Source organism: Emys orbicularis, chromosome 8 (assembly GCF_028017835.1).
Source record: "Emys orbicularis isolate rEmyOrb1 chromosome 8, rEmyOrb1.hap1, whole genome shotgun sequence".
In the NCBI taxonomy this organism is placed as follows: Eukaryota; Metazoa; Chordata; order Testudines; family Emydidae; genus Emys; species Emys orbicularis.
In genome coordinates, this window is record NC_088690.1 from 55,566,970 (window position 1) to 55,589,662 (window position 22,693).

General features: G+C 41.9%; 1 protein-coding gene across 1 annotated transcript in view; it reads right to left on the reverse strand.

The window, feature by feature from the left end:
• Positions 1-20,659, reverse strand: part of C8H1orf21 (chromosome 8 C1orf21 homolog) — a 180,294-nt gene extending 159,635 nt beyond the window's left edge. Inside the window, exon 1 of the mRNA XM_065409039.1 lies at positions 20,603-20,659. The gene's annotated coding sequence lies outside the window, so the exon portion shown is untranslated. The remainder of the gene's footprint in view (positions 1-20,602) is intronic.
• Between the last annotated feature and the right edge of the window lie 2,034 nt (positions 20,660-22,693).

The window sequence follows — 22,693 nt, forward strand, 5'->3', positions numbered from 1 at the left end:
AGATGACACTCTATGTATCAGTTTGTAGGTGTTTAGCAGATCGGTACCAGTCTCCCGTTGCAAGTTAGAACAGAAACATATCAAGTAGTGGTTTCAGTTTGTGAGTAGAATTTTGAAGGTTTGTAACCAGCTGAGCTTGAGCACACAATTCTGAGGCTTTGTAGTAAGTCTCTATGCTTTTTTGGCACACAAACCATGGGAGCACCATAGCCTATTATTCCCTAAATGATTTCTGAATTCTCAGGCTTCCACAACACAGGTACTCATGTTTTCATGGGGCTCTCCTGTGCTGGAAACAAACCAAAAAGGCTAACCACATTAGTGATGCTAATTCTCAAACACTGAATAGGCCTACAGCTGTCAGCTTACCTTGGCAGCATTACTAGGAAACTTCCTTTACATGGAGGGATTCCCTTATTGCACTCTCTTCCCATGAAAACAACGAGGAGTCTGGTGGCACCTTAAAAGCTAATAGATTTATTTGGGCATAAGCTTTCGTGGGTAAAAAACCCACTTCTTCAGATGCAAAAACCAACAGACAGACACCTTCACAACTGACTTTTTCCCTGCCCACATTTTCTTTTAGTGGAAATGTGAAGCCAGATTATAAAGCCATCCATTGTTTCAGTTCCCCAAGAGTCTCAACAGGCACTGATAATATGCAGCATCGTCCTCATCTGCCTTCTTTGGCCGACTCTCCCTTTAATGAACCCACACAGTATGGTGGTGGTGAGTGAACATATGCCCAAGTAGCTTAGTCACTTGAAGAATTTAAACTGGGTTTTCTCTGAGCACGAAGAGCCAGAGGATGCCCTTTGACCCATCTTTTAAGAACAAGCACTGTATCAACAGCAAATGATCTATTGCAGAAGGAGTTACAGACCGTGTTGAGTCAACGCTATGCTACAGTGTCATGAAATAGAGCTGTGTTGGCTGCAATGCACACACAGGGAGGAAAGGCATTAGTATGTTGATGAATTAGGTAGCATATGATATAAAACCCATGCTGAGGCTTGTAAAATCAAGAAGGCAGTAATTCAATGCCATTTTCCCCCCCCAAATCCACATTTCGCTAACCTTTGTCCATATTTCTGTACACAGCTACATTTTTCCAGCAATACTGATTATAAAAAGTATGCAGAAAGACTGCTCCTTCAACCTGTGAAGTATCCAGAAAAATCTTTGTGGGGAAAGAGAGAGGAAGTTTTCATCTGAAGAAGTACATCTTGTATGAAATTATTCCTTCCATGAAACTTTTGGGAAGCTTTAATGATCCTGATCATCATCATTTTTTTTTATACAATTCAATATTTTCACAATCTATTAAATCATTAGCCTAGACCATGCAATGCAGAATGGTTCCATAGAGCACATTTGCCACTGTTTTGTCCAGTCTTTTGTAATACTTATAAAACTTAAAGGGGTTGCCATCCTCCATTTCCTAGAGAAGTCTATTTAATAATTTCATTGTTCTCATCATGCCTATACAATTTGCAAACTCATCAGTCCTAGTACTCTTTCTACTCTAATGTATTATGGTTTATGGGCTCTGAAAACAGGTTCTAGACAGAAATCATAAACAGAGAGAATACTTAAGAAAGAAAAAGTATGTCAGTACTGGTTTCAGCCTCATTCACCTCTGACTTATTTTACAGCAAGCAATACTTCAATCAGAGAAATGTTTCTTTTCTGTCATCACCCACCCACCACTTCTAAATTACAAACACTCTTCGGTTATTCCCATTCCTTGATTTTGTACCTGTCACTATCTTCTGGGGATGAAGGGTTGGAGTGAGGGGAAAAGGAAGATGGAGCCATTTCAGAATGCTTATTTCAGAAAGCAAAATATTTAACAGATGTACTAAAAGTCTGACCTTTAAATTTCAGATCAAGCAGCCATTAAACCTAAATACATCAAAAAGCAAAAGCTGAAGTTCTAACAACAACTGCTCCTAAGTTCTGCATTAATGACCCTGTCAATAGTCTTTGGTGAAATGGATGACAGAATGACACTAGACAGGAGGGGGGGAAAAACATCAACAAGCTGTGTTTTTCCTCTTTAAATAAGACATGCAATGTGGAATTGGAACAGAAAAGGAGCAAACTTCAATTTGCCATAAACAATAGAGTTTAAAAAACTTTCCAAGTGCTACAATGAGAGTTTCAAAGCTACCTAAGGAACTTAGATGCCCAATTCCCATTAAAATTCATGGGAATTGGGCACACAATTCTCGTAAGTGGCTTTGAAGTCTCAGCCTATCTGATCAGATTTTTTCCATGTACAGATACAGAGTCAGGAGACAGATGGATACATCGTAATGGAGATGACTCACTGTTGAAACAACAAAATAAACTCTCATAAAATGCTATGTAGTGCTTAACATTCCTTGTTCTGGTATCTTGCTAGACCTAGCAAATCCTAATCCCATATAAATTAAATAGCTATTTTCTTAGACAAGGAAATAAATCATAAAATGTTAAAGTACTTATGGTTTAACCAAAGTTTGCCCTTTCATTTTGTCTCAAGTCTCTGTCCCGCCCCCACCCCCACCCCTTCGCACCGATGCAGACAAACAAGAGAAACAGAAATGGATACCCACTAAAATGAGACAATTACTGCCACTAAAACACAACCAAAGAGACCTTCAGAAATTCAAATTACATGAGAAAGTGGGAGCGCACAGATGGAGATGTTGACATTACTATTATTCATTTCCACAGATCACCCCAACCCCTACATAAAATGCTGTCTAACTAGATACAGGTTGCTAAGTTTAGAGTGGTTTTGAATTTTAAAATGCTCGGCAGCAGGCTTTCCACTGTTGCTTTGATTTCACTAAAAGCCAATTAGCACACTGAGAACCTCCACCGTCCTTTCTGTTTTTAAGTGAGCAAGAAGCAGATGTTTAGTACCCATTCCAAAAATAATGAGGCCAGTAGAGATAAAGACAAAGCCTTGTGCCCAGGACGGTTGTGATCGGACATGCACCTTGTCCATCTGCTTCTCTCACATGCTTTTGAAGTAGTTCATGTGCACACATTGTTGCTTTTGTTTTTTTCAAGATGCACCAGTAATCATTTCAATCCAATTTAATTTGCATATGAACCTGTTACTAACTCAAAATGATAAAAGCAGAAGATACCATGAGGTGTCAAAGTTCTCTATTTTCTTTTGGCATCCAGAAAAGTAGGGGTCAGAGTTAGTAGCCCTGACTGCCACTGATACTTCGGTGACTACTACTACTTGTGTGAATGGGCTAAATTCTTGGAAGGAGGATGTTGCATTTCTGATCTTTCTCTCAGATTGTTGGTTTAGGAGGTCAACCCACATGCAGGTTATCTCCTCAGTGAAAGAAAAGGATAATTCTAGAAAGGAAGGATGGTATTGTGATTAAGACACTACACTGGAACTCAGCAGACTTGCTTTCGATTTCTGGCTCTGACCATGTGATCTAGGGCAGGTCATTCGATCTTCATTTCCTGAACTGTAAAAAGGGGTTAAATACTTCTACTTTTTTTCCCTTCCACCCTTTGCCTCATTTATTTTGATTGAAAGCTATTCAAGCATTTGTAGCAAGAGGCGTGAGGAAGGGCAGAGGAAATCTGGCTGCTGGTCCCGAAAACTCTTGTAGATGCTTTCAATTAGTTTCATTTTTATTTAAAGCCAAGGTATATCTTTGTGCAACAGCACCATGAGTAAAAGTGACACAGCTTTGTAAATAATAGCTGCAAAACAAACTACAGCAGCAGTCAGTAGAGGATGTGCCAAATATTTACTGACGTCTCAACAGGAATACAGGCCAAAAAATTGACACTTGTGTATCCATGGGTAAGCACCTAAATTAAGGTGGCCTGATATTCATGGGAGTGGAAAGATGGTGGTATACCAAGTATCAGGGGGTAGCCGTGTTAGTCTGTATCTACAAAAACCAACAAGGAGTCTGGTGGCACCTTAAAGACTAACAGATTTATTTGGGCATAAGCTTTCGTGGGTAAAGTGAAGTGAGGTTTTTACCCACGAAAGCTTATGCCCAAATAAATCTGTTAGTCTTTAAGGTGCCACCAGACTCCTGGTGGTATACCACTCATTTTTATATGATTGTATTATTGTTTACATATTGCATATCCATACTGAAGATACATGTGACACTGTCTTTTTGTATGTTGATAAAAATTACTGTATGTTTCCATTACAATTTCCCAAATATGGTCATTGTTAAAATATAACTTTCTTCTGTGTGAATTTTTATCACCTCAACATATCTTATATTTGTATTTATCTTTTATTATGTATTTTTTCTACAATCATCACAAAAATCAACACAAAGATTTAATTCAAATCCCCAAAGTCAGTTTCCTTAACTTATGGAACATGGAGTCAATATGAAACTATCCGGAAAGTGCATATAAAACTGCAGATTCATTACAAATCTACAATTTTATTCAAGCACTATAGTAATGCCAACTCAGACACACATGAGCATAAGGGACAGAACCTAAAACCTTCAGCTCCAAAACATGACTCTGTCACATAAGCTGAAAGGGAAGCTGCAGTGGCTGTGGTAGTATTAAAACTTAGTGAAAGCCATAAGAGGGTGACATTCACGTACAATAAGCAGGTGTGTAATTGTTCTATCCAGTAGAAGGCAATGATAAACATGCTCACTCCAGTCCATTTCAGCAGGATTAGCTGGTTTCCCATATTACCAGCCGTTTATGTTTAAAAGGCTTGAAATTTATACTGTACAGTACTGTGATGATAAGGAGGGAAGAATAAAGTATCCTTTTGGCATGAAAATGAAACTTGGGCAGGCCAGGGGGGGAGTGGAAGCACCTGTCTGCATTTTATGGGGAAGGGTGGAGGGGCAGGAAATCTGAAAAAAGTTATTTGCAATCTTCAGAAAATAATGTATAACCTTATTTTACACTTCGTTTTTACTGTAGATTTTATTTTTAGACTGTTTTAAGCATGAGGAAAAGTTATAAACTTTCCAAATAAATAAATAAATATTGAATAAAACGAAGTGTTAAATGTATAAACATGACAATGACATTTCACTCTAGCAAGCATTCATGTGCCATGTTAGCTGAATACTAACATCCAAGGAGCAGACAAACATACACAGCCCAGGATTCATTTTAAAAGGGATATAAATCAACATCTTGAGGACTAAAATTTGCCTGTCCTTTTGAGACTGCAAGTATATAAAGACAGGTTTCAGAGTAGCAGCCATGTTAGTCTGTATCCGCAAAAAGAACAGGAGTACTTGTGGCACCTTAGAGACTAACAAATTTATTAGAGCATAAGCTTTCGTGGGCTACAACCCACTTCTTCGGATGCATATAGAGTGAAACATATATTGAGGAGATATATATACACACACATACAGAGAGCATGAACAGGTGGGAGTTGTCTTACCAACTCTGAGAGGCCAATTAAGTAAGAGAAAAAAAACTTTTGAAGTGATAATCAAGATGGCTCAGTACAGACAGTTTGATAAGAAGCAAGTGTGAAAATACTTACAAGGGGAGATAGATTCAATGTTTGTAATGGCTCAGCCATTCCCAGTCTTTATTTAATCCTGTGTTGATTGTGTCTAGTTTGCATATCAATTCCAGCTCAGCAGTCTCTCGTTGGAGTCTGGTTTTGAAATTTTTCTGTTTTAAGATAGCCACCCGCAGGTCTGTCATAGAATGGCCAGACAGGTTAAAGTGTTCTCCCACTGGTTTTTGAGTATTATGATTCCTGATGTCAGATTTGTGTCCATTAATTCTTTTGCGTAGAGACTGTCCGGTTTGGCCAATGTACATGGCAGAGGGGCATTGCTGGCACATGATGGCATATATCACATTGGTAGATGTGCAGGTGAACGAGCCCCTGATGGTAGGGCTGATGTGATTAGGCCCTATGATGATGTCACTTGAATAGATATGTGGACAGAGTTGGCATCGGGCTTTGTTACAAGGATAGGTTCCTGGGTCAGTGTTTTTGTTCAGTGATGTGTGGTTGCTGGTGAGTATTTGCTTTAGGTTGGGGGGTTGTCTGTAAGCGAGGACAGGTCTGTCTCCCAAGATCTGTGAGAGTAAAGGATCATCTTTCAGGATAGGTTGTAGATCTCTGATGATGCGCTGGAGAGGTTTTAGTTGGGGGCTGAAGGTGACAGCTAGTGGTGTTCTGTTATTTTCTTTGTTGGCCCTGTCTTGTAGGAGGTGACTTCTGGGTACTCGTCTGGCTCTGTCAATCTGCTTTTTCACTTCAGCAGGTGGGTATTGTAGTTTTAAGAATGCTTGATAGAGATCTTGTAGGTGCTTGTCTCTATCTGAGGGATTGGTTGTATCCCCACTTTGAACTTTAGGGTACAAATGTAGGGGCCTGCATGAGGACTTCTAAGCTTAACTACCAGCTTAGTTCTGGTCCGCTGCCACCATTCCCTACCCTGGGAAGCTTTTAGAAACCTCTCACCAATTCCCTGGTGAATACAGATTCAAACCCCCTTGGATCTTAAAACAAGGAGAAATTGACCCTTCCCCCCTCCTTCCTTTCACCAACTCCTGGTGAATACAGATCCAAACCCCCTTGGATCTTAAAACAAGGAGAAATTGACCCTTCCCCCCTCCTTCCTTTCACCAACTCCTGGTGAATACAGATCCAAACCCCCTTGGATCTTAAAACAAGGAGAAATCAATCAGGTTCTTAAAAAGAAGGCTTTTAATTAAAGAAAAAGGTAAAAATCATCTCTGTAAAATCAGTATGGAAAATAACTTTACAGGGTAATCAAACTTAAAGAGCTCAGAGGACCCCCCCTCTGTCTTAGGTTCAAAGTACAGCAAACAAAGATAAACACTCTAGTAAAAGGTACATTTACAAGTTGAGAAAACAAAGTAAAACTAAGACGCCTTGCCTGGCTGGTAGTATGATGAGATTGCCTACAATGGCATATGGCCCATCCACAACTGCTATGAGCAAATATCTCCAACTGTCACCGATGAGACACTAGAGGGGGAGGGCTCTGAGTTATTATAGAGAATTCTTTCCCAGCTGTCTGACGAGTGGGTCTCATCCACATGCTCAGGATCTAACTGACTGCCACATTTGGGGTTGGAAAAGAATCTTCCCCAGGTCAGATTGGCAGAGCCCTGAAGGGAGGGGGGGCAGGACAGGCTGCTTTCCTCTGTTGATCACTTGCTGCTTTGAACTAGAGTAAATGGTGGATTCTCTGCAATTTGAAGTCCTCAAATCAACTTCAGTAACTCAGCCAGAGGTTATGGGCCTACTACAGGAGTGGGTAGGTGAGGTTCTGTGGCCTTCAATGTGCAGGAGGTCAGTCTAGACCAGTGGTTCCCAAACTTGTTCCGCCACTTGTGCAGGGAAAGTCCCTGGCGGGCCGGGCCGGTTTGTTTACCTGCCGCGTCCGCAGGTTCGGCCGATCGCGGCTCCTACTGGCCGCGGTTCGCTGCTCCAGGCCGATGGGAGCTGCTGGAAGCGGCGGCCAGTACGTCCCTCGGCCCGCACCGCTTCCAGCAGCTCCCATCGGCCTGGAGCAGCGAACCGCGGCCAGTGGGAGCCGCGATCGGCCGAACCTGCGGACGCGGCAGGTAAACAAACCAACCCGGCCCGCCAGAACTTTCCCTGCACAAGCGGCAGAACAAGTTTGGGAACCACTGGTCTAGATGATAGTCCCTTTTGGCCTTAAAGACTGCAAGTCTACGAGGTGGATATGCATTATTAATGCCATTTCACAGACTGGGAAATCAAGTGCAGAGAAGTTAAGTGACACAGCATGTCAATGGTAGAGCTGGGAATACCACCTGGGTCTCTTGACTCCCAATTCTGTGTTGTTCTCTGCTGGGAAGGAAAACTATTTTTTTAAAGACGCAATTTTTAACCTGCCAGTGCCCTTATTTTCCTTTATCAATATTATTTATTACTCCATTAGCACACCTGGCAATGGACAGACAAATGGATAAATGAAGAGAAGACCCCATCTCAAAGAGTTTGCGGTCTGAGGTCCTCATCCTTTAATTTGTTCCATGAAGGCAGATCCTGTGCCCACTGGTCTCCCAGTGCCTTGTATAATGGTAATAACACTTCCCTAGCTCTACTGGAAATACCTCGCTTGATGCATCCTAGGATTGTACTGGCCTTTTTCTCAATCGCATCACATTGACTTTAATGGGTGCCCAACCATGCAGAACAACTTGCAGAATTATGGACTAAGGGCTTTGCTCATGTGAGTATTGCTATTTTAATCAATGGTCCTACTTGCATGAGTATGGCAATTAGGATTTGGCCTTAAATTAGACAACAGAGAACATCAAGGCAGCATGGACCTAGTGGGGCTGCGAATCAGGAGACCTGGGTTCTATTCCCAGCTCAGCCATTGATCTACTTTGAGACCTTGGCATCTCTGCGCCTCTCTCCCCCCACACAGTCTTTGTTTGTGTTGTCTATTTAGATTGTAAACTCTTTAGAGCAGGAATTGTTTCTTACTAGGCACTGGTAGAGTGCCTAACACAATGGAGTTCTGATCTCTGTTGGGGTTTCCATGCACTACTGTAATATAATTAATAATACAGAGAGGGATTGGGGATGGGGGCCGAGAATCCAGGGAAAGTAATGGGAAGGCCAAGGGATAACAAGTCTCATCATATGGAAAGTTATGCATTCTGAGCCATAAGGAAGATAATCCAAGAAGGTTTTTATATGTAACAAACATTCTTAGTTTAATATTCAGCATGGTGTGCCATATGGATATATCGAAAAAAACTGTTTTCTTGCATTTTGTTGCACTTTAGATTTAACAGTACTTTTAAAATTACACTCTCAAGTTCACAGATCCAAAACGTTACACCTTTTTTCCTCTTGCATTGGCTACTTCTGTATGTATATTTCACACAGACACATATACCCCTTTCAAAAAAAAATTCCTAAGTGCTTCGACAACAGTCTAGGGTACCGAGCCCTATTACAGCAGGCACAGTGCCTTGCCTGCACCACAGCTGCCTGGCCTGCAAGACAGCTCCTGTTCTTTGGTGCCCTGACAGTATTTCAGATACTGCTCCAGTCAAATGTGCCAAGACAGTCTGCAAGTTACCAATACTGCTAACATACACATCAATAACTTTACTCACAAGTAGCGCCACTGAAATCATGACAGTAAAGTTACTCACATGTAAAGTGTTCACAGGATCAGGTCTGAAGGTATTATATCACATTCATCACTGTTGTATCACGTGCAGGCCTTCTTTCACACAGCCCCCTAAGCATAGTTCATCATTTCTAAGCTGATCCACAAAGCCCCTACCTGCTCCACATTTAAGTCCCTCTTAAAGACTCATTTCTGCCAAACTGCTTGTAGTGTATAAAGTTGACTTGTATTTGCATCGCATACAATTTGCCTCTTGTTCCTGTTCCACTCCTCCTAACCCCATCTACTTGCTGTCTTTAGATTGCAACCTTCTTGGAGCAGGAAACCATCTTCCATGAGCATTTGGAAAGTGTCTACCCACACATAGCAAGCAGGCACTATGGTAAAATAACAATAATCTGAGCATCTAAGGGAAGAATACCAGACAAAAGAAGAGAGAGAAAACAAATGCTGGGGAACAAATGAAGAATGAAGACAAGAGAACAGAGAGGAAACACAGCTCCAGCATGATATAAATGGAATATTAATGTTTCAGAGACTTGAAAAGTAGACAGAACAAGAATCAATAGGATAACATGTTGAACAAAAACACTGCAGTTCACAGTTGGAACATTTACCATCTTTTAATTTTTGATTCTTAACCTATAGGGATTGTGGAAAACTTCTGTCCTACACTGAGTTTTCTATTTTCCTTCTCTTCTTCCTGGTTCAAAGTCAATCATATTGCCCATTAATTGGGTATGAGATCTGCCCTCTGGGCAGATTGCTACTTTGATGCTCTCTTTTGGAAAGAAAAAAAAAGGGCAAAGGCCAGTGGATAGCCCTAATATAATTAGTATTATTAGTAGAATTTATATAGCACCAAAAATATACTAGGTGCTTTACAGACAGAGTAAAACAAGTTCCTCACCCAGAGAGCTCCAGGAAAAGAAGGAAGCATTTTATCTTTATTATTTTAAATATCTGCCTTTCCTCCCCCACCTTTAAATTAATTCTTAACTAAGTCTTGTGATATCCATGTAAGCCACACCTGTCTGCCAATATACAAACCTTATCCTTTCATTTTTGTTATAAGTATTTTCTAGTTTTGTTTTTTGACACCACATTTTCTCTTTAGACCTCACCTATTCGTTCACCACCTCATAGCACCCCTTACCTATCAACTGTTTAACACTTTACTGTTGACCGACAGCTAACCCAATACCTTCCCTTGTTCTCATTTAATAAGCTCACAACCAGCTACACCCACCCTCTGCCTTACTGTACACTGCAACCTGCCTCTCAAATCCCTTTGCACACTGCCAACCCCTGGGGCTAGTTTGGTAGAGATGTTTGGCTGTAGCTGCTCCATCATCAATACTTGCTCAAGGGTGGAGGAATAGTTAGCTGTTCTGGTCCACATGATAGTGCTGGGAGAATGCCTCTCAGGAGGCCTGATGCCCACAACGTTTTGTTCTGCTGAACACCCTGCTGGCTTACCGTCCCCAACCACTGCTCTGAAACCCTTCTCCCATGGGGCAGCAGGGAAACGTATCAACTCCCTCCCTCGCTAATCCAAATGGTGTGGGCTCCTGCCCATACTGTGGAATGAGGTAGGGGTATGACAGCAGGTCTGGAGCCATTATGTCAGGTGCCACAACCCACATGGGAGCGAGCATATGAACACCTACGCCACCTAAACAGCATGCCCACAAGACTATGGGGAAGTATTTTTGGTAAAGAAACATATTTTCCCCCTTCTAAGATATTGTTATAGTACAGGGTTTTTTTAAAAAAAGGCTTTTAAAGCTATGGTAAATCCCTCAAGTACCCCTTTTAATATACAATTAGGGTTACTCAAAATTCTTGTTTTTCCAAATTGCCTTTAAACATAAGGATGTCAAATCCCAGGCCTACTAATCTCAGTGACAAAGCTCCCATTGACTTCAGCAGCACCAGAATCTGGCTCCAAGGTATCCATTCAAACACAGGAACACAGAAGGAAGAACCAAATTTGCACTGATAATTACATAGTTTGTTTACATAAAACTAGATTAACATGCCCATAATACTGTATCCAAGACAAATTAACAGGAATTTGCTTGTTTGTGGTTATTAACAATAAAAACCTGCGATCAATCAGCTTTGTCTTCACCAGGCCATGACAGGGACAGAGTGGCTGTGAGCAACATTATTAGTAAGCTCCACAAGACACACTGGGTCCTGGGGCTGCATTTTAGGTATTTATACTTACTACGCTGTGACCACACAAACACATAAATTATTCAGCGAAATGGGTTAGGGTTGGGGGGGAAGGGGAGGAGTCATAGAACATTCTTCCAAAATTTGGACACATTTTATATGAAAGCAGATTTGCTGCTGCAGCAGAATTATGCTGCCAGGGTTTATTCTGACAAAGGAGTTTAGAAAGCCTTGACATCATCACTGTAAAAAACCCAGGCAGCTTAGGTTAAGATGGGGGTCCAGAACTGGACAGAAAACTAAATTAATACTATCCTTCAATTCAAAATTGCTTTCTTCTCAGAACTTCTTTCAACAAGCTAGATGCTGTAAAATTACTACTAAGTAGAGCTGGCCAAAAAATGAAAAACTCATTCTATGGAAAATTCTGAAGTTTTTTTCCCCAAAAAGTTTCTAAATTGGCCTGTTTTTCAAAAAAAACAAGTGCAAAATATTTTAGCATTTTTGTCATGAACATCTAAAACATTATCAAAACTGTGATAGGCTCTTTATTCAAAACCCAATTTTGGTAAAACAAACTTTTTCACTTATCAAAACACTGGTTTTGGGGTGACAGAAAAATTTCTATATACATTTACATTCTATTCTATTAAATAGAATTCTATTAAAAGAGTCTATATTTTTTGCAAAATTTTTAAAAAGGCCATTTTCCAATTTTCCATTCAAAAATTTTCAACTAGGTGTACTGCTAGAGACCATTCTAGATTTGCTCTTCTATGTTCACCAACCAGTCTCACTGCTCTGTAAAAGTTATTTTTAAACGGATGACCAGAACAATGTTTTTACGGTAGAATGATTTTTACAATATCTTTCTTATTGTTTTCCAAAAGATTTCTCCTATATTTGTAAGTATCATGTTTTCCTTCTATTATTTCCCTCCCTACCATATGCTTCTAGGCTATTTCAGTCTTTTCCTCATTTCCTTTTCCTTTTTTGCTTGCTCTTCCTCCTCTACTTTCTCCTCCCTTCCCCTCCAAATTCACTTTGTAAAATTGTATTCCTCCTTAGTATTTCTCGTACAGATCTAACACAATGTCAGTTAGTGTACAGGATAAACAACAGAAGGACTGTTAAAGATAGCTGCATGCAGCATAACTGGAGATTACGTAACAGTAAGTAAGGGAAGAGACGGAAAATGTAGAACCCTAGATGGCCGCCATATTCCTTTTTTACCTCCAACTTTGACCTACTTCATCTTTGCTAAGCACCTCACCAGTCAAATTTACTGAACTTATTGGCCAACCGCCAGGAGTGTCTAAATTTCTGTCAGTAACCTGGCATGTGAACTGAAGGAGCCCTAACACTTTATACTACTTCAAGGGTGAAGGTAATTCTCCTTCTCTATTTTCCATCCACTCTTACTTCGTACTCATTTAGAGGCACAAAATCAGTGGCACAGCCTTATGATGCACAAAGGCCCACATGCCCCTTCCAGAAACTACTGCACTTTTTTCCTTGACTCTAAGACTACAGTCCCCCAGAGAGAATGAAAGAAGCATCCACTCCCATCCCAGCTCTGTTTGCAGCTTTAAGATATGTTATCGACACCCATTATAACTTCTAGCCTTTGACTCTGTTGGCACCAAGCAGCATACTCACACCCACTTTAACCAACTACCCTCAGGCTTTTCAAGCAGTACAAAACTTTCTTTAGGCAACTTCATGAGAGTCTAGTGGTGGCAGAGGGGAGAAAGAGGAGGAACTGAGAGATTACAGAGCAAGTGGGGGAAAGGATAAGCAGCTGCACAGGCTAAAAAGCGAATAGGTTGGCAATCAACTCTAAGAGAATTAGTAAACTGAAACATAAGCAGGGCAGAGTAATTCATCAGGTAGAACCATCAAAAGAAAACCAAATCTTTCAGGTCTTCTGTGTTCTATCCTAAGGCTTTTTAGTCCTCAGTGTGTTCATAGTGCACTACTGAAACCAAAACAGAACTGGTCTTACGATGCCAGAAATCCCTAGCCTGGTAATGACTAGCCTGGTCCTCCTCCTTACAAAACATTCTTCTGTCTCCCAAACAGCTACTTTGATAGTCTCGTATTCCTCCCCTGGTGAACCTGATTTGCCTGCCTGCAATCTCCAGCCCTGTCTTACCCTCCCCTAAGCTTTAGTGCATGGGAGAGGAACTATCCTGGAGCTAATCCTTTTTTTGTAAGTGACCATATTGTGTGTTTCCCTCTTCTCGCAGGCACCTCGCCCCTCCCCCCCCCACCAACCCCGCCCCCCTCTATTTCTGCTCCATTTAGATTAAGGAATAAATATGGGGACACAAATATATCCTTTTGTGCACAAATATATCACTATTCTAGGCCAGTCTTAACAGCAGCTCCGGGTGGGGAGTTATTCTGCACTACAACCCCACTCTCTTAATTCCCATCAAACTACTGTAATGGGAATTCTACAGCAACAAAGGGAGAAATGATTCTCCTCTATCACAGCAGTGACTGGCATAATTGAAAATGGTGGTACAATGGAAGGAAAACTGCACCTGTTAGGGCCCCAATTTTGTAAACATACATATGCTTAATTTTAAGCACATTGTTATTCCAGGGAGAATTCTGCACCACTGCACATGCTCAGAATTTATGTCCCCCGCAGATTTCTTTGCTTCCCCGCAGAAAAATGATTTTCTGACAGGGAAGCAAAGGGAAGCCACAAGAGTGGTCATGCGACATTCCCCTCGCCCCCCCCCCCCCCAGCAGTATATTTTGGGTGCCCAAGGCAGCTGGCAGAGAGGTAAATCACTGTGGGGCAGGGGCTGGGACAGGGGAAGACCCAGCTGGTGGCTCCTACTCTGCACCGGCTCAGCTGCTAGTCCCAGCTGGGCTTGGGAGGATGGGACTTCCTCTTCCCCTACACAGCATCTAGGGCCAGGTCAGACCCACCACCAGATTTCTCCCCAGGCTGCAGGAAGATCTGCAAATTCCACCCCTCCCCCGCTTCCTGCACCCATTGCCCCTCAGCTGCAGGGGGAGGGATCACTATACAGGGAGATGCTCCCCCATCCGCCCAACCCCCATGCATCCAGACCCCCTCATACCCACACCTTCCCACCGAGCCTCCCTCCTCCCCCTCCCGGCATCCAGAACTCCCCCTTCCAAGCCCCACTCCCCTGCACCTGGACCACCCTGACGAGTCACCCGCAGCCAGCTCCCCACCCCACCGAGCTCCAACCAACTGCACCTGGATCCCCACCCCACTGCGCCCCACTCCACCAGCATCAGGACCCCTCCCACTGAACCCTCCATACCCAGACCCACCTGCCAAGCTCTACCCCCCCACACACACAGACACCCCACCCCCTTGCTGAGCTCCAACCACCTTCACCTGGACCCCCCTGCAGAGTCCCATTACCGTTGCACCCAGAACCCCCCCCCCCCCAAAAAAAACCCTTGTGCATCCAGATCCCCTCGCACCTGGATTCGCCACTGAGCTGCCCACACCCAGATTGCCCCACACAGAACCCTCTCAACCCACACCTGGATCCCCCCTCCATACTTGGATCCTGCTGGGCTGAGCCTGCCTGCCCACACCTGGCACAGAGGGGCAGGACCCTGGGGTGTTTCTGGGGCAAACCCAGTCCTTGCACTATCTCAGGGTTGGGTGCAGCCTCACTGCTGAGTCCATGTCCCAGGGGGAGCTGCAGAGTGATCTCCCACCTCTGTGCAGCCAGTGGCCTGTGCTCCCCAATGCCATGCTGGAGTCTCCACATTTATTTGACAAATAAAATTTGCAGAATTTTTAATTTTTTGGCACAAAATACCCTCAGGAGTAGCACATGTGTTTGCAGGGTCAAGACAGACTGCTAATTCCCATTTGTGCCCTATAATATACCTACACCTTTTTACAGAGAGAGGAGATAACACATTTGTACAACAAATATCTGCCATTCTCCAATTAACCTTCAATAATCATGGGGAGCCCAGAGTTCCTTCTCCCTAGCCTCCAAGCTGAACAAATAGACTGTAATCAATCATTTCTCTAGATTATCAACCTATGAATTTATTGTCTCCCAAAATGATCCAAGGCTACGTTAGACACTAAGGGCCAAATCCTGCAAACCTTGCTAAGGCAAAACGCCCACTGACTCAACAAGAGCTTTGTGCCTTGGCCTGGACAAAGGACTGAGGATCCTCTCTTATAGCCTTTCATGAACCACCTGGTTTGAGGTCAAGGCACACAGGAGTGAGCCGGGCTATTCACCTGTTTACTCCCTTCATAGAGCAGGTGGGTGAGGAGTCATCCAGGAGGGGCAGAGAATGGGCAAAGCCTTAGTTCCACTCCTTTAGCTACATTGGTCAGAGCAGATGAGCCAGCATGGCATAGGTAATAATTTACTGCTACTACAGACCAGGAGTAAATTACTAGCTCCCAGAAGCAAAGAGGAAATTGGAGGAGTGTCTCTGAATCATCATGCCTCCTGTTGTTATTCCTGTGTGGTACAGTGCACGTTCTATTTCTTGCCCAGAGCTGTGCCTAAGATCCACAATAAGGTCTGAGCCAAATCCTACAGTTGCATTCATGGCTGAAATATTTTATTTACTCTGAATAAGAGCTTGTGTATGTTCCTGAACTATGCTAAGTGTAACTGTCCTTTGAATTATTTGATTAACTGATGAGTCTATTTAACTACAAGAGTTACATAGCCTATGCAATGTTTTCTGACTTCTACAGAAGCTAGTGATTTGCAGCTAGTAGAATCACTGTGCACCGACACCCACTCTTAATGGACCACAACACACATTATGTCAATTAATAATTGGAAAGCATTGTTATCTGTGTTACCTTAAACTCGAGATCCTTTACAAATAGTAGAAATTTAACATCACAAGCCATCTCCTGAGAAACTGTGAACCTCATCAATTGTTGTAAGGAGTGAGTCCACAATACTCCCAACAGTTACCCATAAGCAAAGTGAAATAATATTGATAACTAGCCGCATTCTACGGAATAAGGCTAGGCAAGATGTAAACCTTGGAAAGTCAACCTCACCCTGGACCACTGCTGAACAAGGCAGTTTCCTGCTTTGTGAAACCATTCACAGAATAAGATGTGCAGCCCACTTCCCCAGTCATCTGCCCTTCAACTTTTTAATCACACCAGCAACAAATATCTAAGCCTGTCTGCCCTGGTGCCAAACTTGACTCACCCACTCCCTGTACCTAGTGACAAGCTCCTAGCCTCCCAACCCCCTTTATAGTTACAACTTCCTTTCTTCCCACTAGCCACATACACACACAAGTGCGTAGCCTATATGTTCTATCTAGATATTTAAATTAACCTGGGGTCTCTGAGCACCTGTTGAGGATCAGCAGGGGCACAGAGCCTATATCAAGACTAACAAGGAGTCCGGTGGCACCTTAAAGACTTACAGATTGCCACCGGACTCCTTGTTGTTTTTGTGGATACAGACTACCACGGCTACCCCCTGATACTTGACACTATATCAAGACTGGGTTTGGAACCATAATTGAGAACTTCCTTACATTTAAGTGATGAAGGCTGGCATTTCCAAAGGGGCTTAGGAAAGCTAGGTGACCAAATTCCATTGCAAGTCAATTGAGATTGGGGGCTTAATTCCCTGAGGCAATTTTGAAAACCCCAGCCTAAATTCACAGATGTGCATGCAAGTGAATTTAACTTCACAGGAGAGGAATACATTCTCAACCTTAATCATGCATTAAAGTTCTTGCTGTTTTTAAACTTGAGGAATATTACCCTCTATGGGCAGCACACACCCTTGTGACAGTGTTTTGAGTCTGTAAAATGTTACCATTACAGGAAGTACACACCAAAGTCAGCTTCTGTCATTGAGGAAAAAAAAAATAATCTACCCATCAGTCATGCGTCAGTCTTCACTGCTCTGTGACACTGACAGAGTATGACTGTTTGCGTTAGTTGCGAGAGATTCACTCCCTGTTGCTGACATCTTCACCCAGTGCTGTACCATGGTCCTCTGCTAGAGCAAGCTGTTCCAGAACACTCAGACTGGCTGTTTCGCTTTTAAAAGCTTTCTGAGGATATTTCTGCAGACTGAAACGTGATGATTTGAGGCAGGAATCTGCAGCCTCCAGGATGGGGTGGGGGAATAGGGAAGGACTATCACGAACATCATTCCAAGTAAACCACTTTAATTAGGTTAAGAAAGGAAAACTCCCCAAACATCAATTTGAGGATTACTTAGTTTATCCCCTAAAGAATTTGAAACACAAAGAGAAAGATGGGAAGCACCCAAAAATCAGGAAGAGCTTTTCATCTTGAAGATCTCTCTCTTTCGACACAACTGAGACAGAGGGGATGCAGTTTGAGCTATTAGGTTTTTGAATACTGGAAAAACAATGCTTTTGAACTACTTGTTCATTGGGAGATTTTCAGGTTGGTTTCAGTAGCACTAGAGTCAACTTTGATTTATAGGTACCCACACCCAGAGGCTATGCAATAAACTAAAAATATATGTTGTAAGAAACAGGCAACATGCACAGTTAAATACCAGAGTGGAAACAAAGCTTGAAGGAAAAATATAATGCAGCGAATACAAAAAAAACCCTAAAACTAAGACAAGTCCTGAGCCTACCACTAAAGAATACATCTTAATGTACTTTCATGATAATTGAGGGGATGAGAATGCCATAGCTTCATGCCTGAACAAGGAAGGCCCTGCACTTCATCTTCTCAACATGATCTCTTTTGGAAGATTCAGTATCTCCAATCTGCCATTTGAGACTGCCACAAAAATAAAGAATCACATAAGAGAAAGCTGGTCCCAGCTGCTATTATGGATGCCAGACTCTGACGAATCTCCAATATCCACCAGACCTCAGCTACTGAGTTGTGCCCATCTACCAAGAGTAGTGTCTGGAGAAAAAAGAACACCGCCCTCAAGAATAGCACCGAGAGCTCTCCTGAGCCATTTGAATCCACTCAATAGCACAACACAAACTCAGGGTCGCTGTCCATTCCTACTTCACAGGACTCCATGGAATTGAAGATGTCCACTAAGTGAAGGAGATACACCCAAATCTACTTTCAACATAAGACTGAGCCATGGCAAACTTTGCTGGCACATCAATGCTGCACAGCACCTGTATTTACACTAACAGGCAGGTGAACACCAGATCCTATTGGGGTATCATCAGAAAGGAGAAGAAGCCTAGCTTGTTCCCCTAATGGATATCAAGGATGGAGTGGCTGTTCAGCAAACCCCCAGGACATTTACATTCGTCTTATTTTACACAAATTTCGCTCATCTGCATTTTCTCCATTACTTTTATAGGCAGAGGTATCCAAAAAGTCAGTATCTGATATTTAGAACTTTTTCTAGCTGTTCATAGCAGTTAAAAGAAATTCTTATTATAGAAGAGTGAACTATGACAGGCCCAAATCCCCACTGGCTACACATCAACGTTCACATACCATCTAGAAGCACTGCAATCACTGCAAAGGCTGTTGCTCCCATGAGAAAGGCAGGAAGGATCCTCTGTTCTTTCCTCTATCTCTTCTTTGCTAAAACAATCTCACTACCCAGTGTCCTTAATTGTGCATACCCCCCAAATCCTGATTAGTGAGCAAGTCTAAAATTCAAGGCCTGTTTGCCAAACATGCATCACTACTAAGAACTCAAAAATTGTTTTCATTTTATTGAAAGGGACTTGGAAGGAGGCCGGGGTAGAAACCCAAGAACGAAAGTCCACGAGTTAAGGCTCTCCCCACTGATGTTCAGTGCACAAATCTGGAAAATTTGGGTAAATTTTCCCATTTATTTATACAGCATAAGTTGTCCAGAATATTTTTATATTCTGATGCTTAGTTGGAATATAGTTATGCTTCATTTACTGGAATCGAGTGAATGAGGCTATGGTATTTATGTCATGTTTACAGATATGTTAAAGGGCTAAAATGCTGGTTAGTACGAAAGTGGTTCTGGCTCCTAACACACTCTTTTGTTAAATAGCCCACTTGTATGTACAAATCCTGCAGCACTTTGCCCATTAAATATATACTTCATAAGCCTCAGCGCTTTACACCTCAATCCTGGAATTTTTTATTACTTCTTGTAATTGGTGGAATAAATGATAGGCGGCAGCCAAACCTAAGACTGCTCACAGTAAGCTTACACAGAGGTCCTGATGTCTTCTATGCTCTCTGAGGACTTTTTCAAATATATTATTTGTTTTGCAGGAGAACCTGGAGTCCCCCACCAAGAACAGGGCCCCATTGTGCTAGGTACTGTACAGAACACATAGTAGGAGATAATCCCTGCCACAAAGAGCTTACAATTGAAACAGACAAGGGAGACAAGGGTGGGAGGAGAAACAGAGGCACAGAGGGCTGCAGTGACTTGTCTAAGGTCACATAGCAGATCAGTCGCCAAAATGGGATTAGAACCCACATCTCCTTACTTCTACTCCATTGCCCCATCCACTGGACCATGCTGCCTCCTCATCAGGCCATCAATATTCAGGTGAAACTATTTTGTAGCATCTTATCTTTATTCCAGAATTACTTTTCCTTAAGAAGAACTACACTATGCACACATGAGATAACAGATGCTGTTGGACTATTATTCTGTTTTACTGGAATCCATTAGATTTTAACCATGTTTATGTATCACTGTTTCATCTAGCATCATTAATTAAGCTTCCCTACTTTAATAACAAAGTAGAATATGCTTGCCCAAGCCTGGAAAATGCCTCTCACTTTAAATGTAATTTTAAGGAATTGCCACACACATTTGGGAAGCAGCAGTACTTTAAAGCACAGTCATTAAGAAGTTTTGGGAGAAAGGGCGTTAAGTCATGCTATACAACTACTGCAGTTGCCACCAATTCCGAAGTCTAATTTAAACAATCTCGGTCACCCAAGTGACCACTAAGACTCGCACAGTACTCCTCGATCATCGACAGGGAAACCTCTTCAGTGGAAATTCTTCAAACCACAATTCCAAGGAATTGTTTTCAGAGGAATGTGGAATGTAAAATGAAACTTGGTAAGATACACATCTTCTCAGTATGATTTGAACATTAAGTTGAAACCTAAGCCAAAGAATAATTTCAGGCACCATGCTGTTGGTTTTATTTGAAGGATGCTCTCCTTATTTGATTCTCTGGTTCTTAACACAAAGCTCCTTAATGCAACTTTTCAATTCCATTCCCCACCCTCCTCAGACATACATCCCTCAAGATGTTACACCAGATATCTTACTAAAACGTACCTTGGGAGAAACTTCAAACAAAAACTGGTCAAGTCCCTCTTTGGCATACAGCAGTTCTTGCGTACTCTGGTTTTGGGTAAAAACCCACTGAAATCTATGTACAGAAGAAACATGTTGCTACAGAAAACTCATTCCTTTATTTTTAGCATTTGTATCTTTTCACTGAATAAAATAAGCCATGTATAATGCCTATAATTGAGTGTATCTTTGGTATTTGATTGTAAGTGTAGTGAAGAAAATACTGTAGTACAAGTACTGTATATCAAAGTGACTAAGTTAGCTTTTTTACGTAAACGCTAAGGCTTGTAATTTTCTGTCCGAGATATATCACTAAGTATTGTACTACCAATCATATTACTGTTCTGTACAGAGATAAGAGGGAAAGTATTCTCCCAGCCCTCAGATACCACAATGACAGGCACTTAAACTAGAAAGACAGAGTTTTGGACAGCAGATGAGGTTGTACCACATATTTTTAAGACAGCAAAACAAGAAAAATACTATATTAGTATAATACAGTTGACACAGATCCACACCTGCAAGAAAATTTGCTTTTAAAATTACAACTGTATTACAGGGCTTTGGTATTGCACTACACATTGTCCCCTCTCAGAGGGCCCGACATCACGGGACAATATCCCCTAACCCAGAAAGTCCTCATCTATATTGCAATCTATTTATAAAGGGCACCTGGTACACCACATAACCTTAACTGCACACATGACAACCCAATAATGCTATAATATATTTGCATGAATATTGTGGCACCCATTTATGTAGGACCACACATGCTGCATAGATGAGACACAACCAGAGAAGAATAAGGGTTCAGCCTTGTTTGGGTGCATAGTTGCTTTGGTGGGTTTATGTCCGAAACTTAATGCTGTTCCATTAATTTATGATAAAGGATGTTCAGGGGCATGGAGACAGTGACAACATGGGCTCTATTCTACCTCCACCAAAGTCAATGGCCAAATTCCCATTAACTTCAATGGGAGCAGACTGGGCCCCATGTCAAGATGAAAATCAAAATGAAACTATAACTTGCATTGGCAACAATAAAATCATCCCATTCTCCCTGAAAAAGAAATGACACCACCACATAGGATAATAAGAGTTCTTGCATTCTTAGATTATAAGATCTTTGGAACAAGGACTATGTTTACCTTTAAATTTGTACAGCACCTAACACAACAGGGCCCCCAAACCCAACTGGATGTTACTTAGCATCTAGAAGCCACAGTCATGGATCATGACTCCACTGTGCTAGACACTGTACAAACACAGGGGGAAAAAAGACATCCATTGCACCAAACTACTGTAATGCCCATAAGATAATTCATACTAAATAATAATTATAGCTCCCCTCTTTTCCATTACATTAAGTTCAAGTTACTTGGTACCACCTTCCAGGCCTTTCACAATTCTGTTCTTCCCTTCTTATCTGTTCTTGTCTCTTATCAATTCCCAAACTCTGCTCCACCAATAATGCCAGGTTTGACTGTCTACTTCTCCCACAGCCATCTTCACATCTTCTTTCACCCTGCTCCCAGGCATGGACCTTCCTCCCTGAACTGATCCATAAGACCACTCCTTTAAATAGCTCCTCCAACAACACTTCTTCTGTGACAACTACAAGAAACTGGCCAATTCATAATGTTGAGGGGTTGCCAAGTACAGCTGATGTATATTAATTTTAAACAAAACCACACCTTTGATTGTATGTTGCTTGTCTTCTTAGGCCCTGATCCTGCACTGTGATCAGTATGTGCCCACATGGAGCCCCACTCAAGTCAATCAGACTCCACACAATTTCAGGGATCTGCTCACATGCAATAGCTTACATGGTTAGGGCCTTTGGAGCAGGCACTAACTCTACCTGTGAGCATGGACGGTACCAACACATTGTTGGTGCTACTGGAATACATATAATCAGTAATACTACAGAATGATAAAGGCATAAAAGTTTGTTCTAAATATGATCTTGAATATGCAACAATGTCCTTTTAAACATGTTTTTGTAAAGTATTTTCAACAATAAAGTACAGCACACACCTCAACTGTATTAATATTAATTCTAATCTATTGTGT